General features: G+C 47.7%; 1 protein-coding gene across 11 annotated transcripts in view; it reads right to left on the bottom strand.

The window, feature by feature from the left end:
- Positions 1-4,514, bottom strand: part of LOC119566252 (interferon-induced very large GTPase 1-like) — an 858,959-nt gene that overhangs the window by 619,438 nt on the left and 235,007 nt on the right. The window lies entirely within an intron of this gene.

Genomic DNA, 4,514 nt, shown 5'->3' on the forward strand with positions numbered 1-4,514 from the left:
TTGAAGTGTCTGGGTAACTCTCTTTTGAGGTGGTAAATTGTGTGCACAGGAATAATCTTACAGGTATAATGGGCTTAATATGATTTGTAGTGTCCAGGAGAGGGCTGGGCAGTACAGGACATAGATTTCTGGGAGAAAATCTAAGACTGGGTGTGTGTTGGGGTCACCCTGCTGTATAATCCAGGCTGGTGAGAGCCAGAGTGTCACCCAGGTGTGGTTGGCAGGCTGCAGTTACACACTGACACTCAGGGCTGGCTTGCATGCTCTTAGGCTGTTTGTGAGTGGCCCAGGTGGGAATTATTTCGGCGAGACTTTGTAAGGCACCCAAGGCTGCAGGGCCGGGGGGTGACAGAGCTGCCCATTAGCCTGGATTGTACCCTGGCATGCCAGAGATGTGTAAACAGGACTCTCACATGGGAGTAAAGGGGTTCTATTCTCTTGGTATTTGGCACTGGCCTGACCGCTGTTGGAATGCTGTGTCCACTAAGCAGTGTGACATAATGTCTGTGCCACTCAGAAAAGACAAGAAGTTCAGGCACTTCAGTGCTATAAGGCCTATGTCATCACTGCCGTGACATAATTAATCTAAGCAGCCCATAGTGTATGCTCACCCACAGTCATTCCTCAAGCCTACTATGGGCTTTCAGGTCCTAGAGAAGTGTGTTTCCCAGTTAGTCTCATTAAAGTTCCTAAATTCCCATCCATCGTCTTGGTAGAGGGCTGGTGGATTCATTTTGTGCCTCCTTAATGATAAAATATCAAGACATTTTTTTCAAAGCAGCCCTTGTTTCTTTAAATAGCAAGTCTTCCATCCGCACTCGACACCCCTACTCCCCCTCTGTAAAGCTGAGCTGGTCACTTGGCCTCTGGTCTCCTTGCACCATAACAAAGACTTTGGAGGGCCATGACAAGCATTCGTAAAGCGCTCCATATAGTAAATGATCATTAGTATTAGTCCAAGGGGATTGTTCTTGACTTCTCTTTCTAGAACTCGTAGAATGAAAAAGGAAGCCCAAGAAGGGTGTTGGAAATTGCCCCTCTCCCCCATTTCCCAACCTGCTGATGAGTCTTCCCTTGTGCATCTAGTACAGAGCCTTGTGAGTTTCCTAAGTCAAAGTTCTGTCTGGGGCTGGAGGTTTTGGGGATACATTTTAGGGAATACCTAGTGTACAAAAGGACAATGGGACGGGCTTTAGAGCACCCAAACTGCTCTCGTGCTTTCAGCCTAGCCAGATGATTGTGTGTTGGGGCAGGGCAGGAGGATGAATTTGATTCCCCTTGGGAAAATGACCATCACTGAAAAATCCTTCAATGTTCTCAGCTCCTGGTCTTTATTCACTTCCTATTCAGCCCAGAGTTTCCTTTTACAGTCTGAATGAAATGTATTCAAGTTGTAATCACAGCCACCATTCCCCTATCTAACTGACATGCACTCCTGTAATGCTCACCCCTCCCCACCCTCCGAACACTCTCACAAGTCATGGCTACATCTTAATCCTGTCCTTCATAACTGAATCTGGCCTTAGTGTCCTGATTTCTCTATGCTAAGGTACTTCTAAATTGCTGTTCAGTCTCTTCATTCTTTTAACCTTCTCCAGAGCTAATCTGTCATGTGGATTTTGTCATAATTCAACAGATTATAATAAAGCCAGGGATATCTGGCTTTGTCTCTACAGCATTCTGGGATCTGCATGAGCTGCATGGAGCTTGCCCTGTGCTCCCCGTTGCAAGGAAGGTATTGATAAAGTGATGTGTGCCTTCTTGGTAGAGGGAAGGCCAGCTCCCTCTTTACAGAAAAGGATAGAAAATGTGGCAGGGAAAACATCAGTCTAACGTGTGAGCTGTTTCTATAGGAATATCTAATATGAAATTAATCAGACTGTCCACTGGGAGGCACTGTTACCATTACACGCACAGTCGATCCATTTTCAAATTGCAGTACAAACCAGTCTTGGAAAGGTGTGTTTCAGGCACACATGAGCTCTAAAAATCTCGGCTTCAGAGGGAGTCGTGCAGGACTATGGAATCATCAGGCCAGCTGTTTACAGAGGTGTCAAGGTTCCTTCCCCACTCTGAACTCTAGGGTACAGATGTGGGGACCTGCATGAAAACCTCCTAAGCTTACTTTTACCAGCTTAGGTTAAAACTTCCCCAAGGTACAAACTATTTTACCTTTTGCCCTTGGACTTCCACTGCCACCACCAAACATTTATCCGGGTTTATTTTATTAGGAAAGCGTTGTTTGGAAATGTCTTTCCCCCCGAAAATCCTCCCAACGCTTGCACCCCACTTCCTGGGGAAGGTTTGGTAAAAATCCTCACCAATTTGCATAGGTGACCACAGACCCAAACCCTTGGATCTTAAGAACAATGAAAAAGCAATCAGGTTCTTAAAAGAAGAATTTTAATAGAAGTAAAAAGTAAAAAAATAATCACCTCTGTAAAATCAGGATGGTAAATACCCTACAGGGTAATTAGATTCAAAACATAGAGAATCCCTCTAGGCAAAACCTTACATTACAAAAAGACACACAGACAGGAATATCCATTCTATTCAGCACAGCTTCTTTTCTCAGCCATTTAAAGGAATCAGAATCTAACGCATATCTAGCTAGATTACTTACTAAGTTCTAAGACTCCATTCCTGTTCTGTCCCCGGCAAAAGCATCACACAGACAGAGAGAGAGGTGTTGTTTCTCCCTCCCCCCAGCTTTTGAAAGTATCTTGTCTCCTCATTGGTCATTTTGGTCAGGTGCCAGGGAGTTTATCCTATCTTCTTAACCCTTTACAGGTGAAAGGATTTTTCCTCTGGCCAGGAGGGATTTTAAAGGTGTTTACCCTTCCCTTTATATTTATGATAAGAGGCAAAGGGTGTACATGTGAGAAACAATCAATGTTTGTGCAAGCCAGGTGCTCTGAGCAGGGGGTTGGACTGGATGACCTGCTGAGGTCTTTTCCAACGTAATCTTCTATGAGTCTATCATTCTAAGGGGTCTGGAGGGAGGAAACCTGACTATACAGAAGACGTTAGGGTAATATGGGGGAGATGGCGGTGGTTTATTGTTAACAATAATGATCCCCTGGGTGGGAGGGTGGGGGGAGGCAACCCCAGGGACTAAAGAAACTGAAGCCATCAGGAGCTGACAAAGAAGCAGCCTCAGAACTCGGCTTCACTGCTTCCCATCAGCCACAAAAATTCAGCACTGAACTAATTAGTGCTGATGTTAATGCTACAGTTTAACGATGACATTTGAACGCTCTGATATGATTCGCAGGAGGGAGGGGAGTTAACGCCTCCCAGCTGTAATTTCAGGCTGTCTGCTGAAGACAACACCGGACTAGTTTGAACGTGGTTCTGGCTGTAAGATTAGCTTTGCAACCACAAGGGCTAGCAATTGCCAAACCTCCACTAGTTTAGATATTATGGCGTGGTGGCCAGCGCACGGCAGTGAAGGTTGCAAGTGAATTGCTGGTATAAGCCTGACGTTAGCCCCACCCTAAAATCCATACAGAGGAATAACTGCATCAGTCAATCCTGCCTCTCTCTGGCCCTGATCTTCCTCTGCCGGCTCCTGGAACCTCTCTCCCTTCCTTTGCGCTCCATTTCCCCCCTCACCCCACAGCCCATCTCTGGCTCCCACTTTCCTAGCCAGCACCCCGCAATCGCTCTGGTTCCACCTCTCTCTACCTCGCCTAGGGAGGACATATTTCAGATTCCCAAAAAGGGGGTGGGGTTGGGGGAGGTGGGACAGTTGGGGGTGCTGGTGGGGGTGTCTGCGTACTGAGAGGGGTACCTGTTGGAGTATTTGGGGGTGCTGGAGGGGAGTGTGTATACTGAAAGGGGGTGCTGGAGGGGGCATTTGGGGGTACTGGAGGGGTGTGTGTGTACTGAGAAGGGTACCTGGGGGTGCTAGCAGGGTATGTGGGGGAGCGGGAGAGGTGTGTGTACTGAGAGGGTACCCGGGGGGTGCTGGAGGGGTATTTAGGGGTGCTGGAGGGGTGTCTGGGGCAGCCAGAGGAGTGTGTGTGTGCAGAGGGTACTTGGGGGGTGCTGGCGGGGGTACCTGTAGTGGGGGCACTGTTTGGACTAGGGGGGCAGTGTCTCTCCCTGTCACGGTCAGCTGGCAACTGAGCCAGTGCATTCCCTTCTCCTCACCACCGAGTCTCGGAAGCTTTCGCTTTCACTGTTTGTGATGCATTTTTAAAGGAACAACGGCTGCATTACTGAGCCGTAAAAACAGCCGTTAAGAAATGTCTTCCAGAGCAGTCATTGGGGTGGATGCTGGGGCAGCTCTCTCGGGCCTGGCCTTGCGGGGGAGAGCTGGGTGATGCTGTACATACAGGTTTAACACTGGTGAAAGGCTTCAATATGATTTTAGCTGTTAGCTGAGATTGGCGTGAGCATGGGTTTGGTTTGAGCTGGTATTAACAAGACAGCAGGACCTTGTTTTGCAAAAGTAAGGACTCTGCTGAGCCAAATGGTCTTAAGCTCTTCGGACTTTTTCCACAAAAGGA

Source organism: Chelonia mydas, chromosome 6, assembly GCF_015237465.2.
Source record: "Chelonia mydas isolate rCheMyd1 chromosome 6, rCheMyd1.pri.v2, whole genome shotgun sequence".
Lineage (NCBI taxonomy): Eukaryota > Metazoa > Chordata > Testudines > Cheloniidae > Chelonia > Chelonia mydas.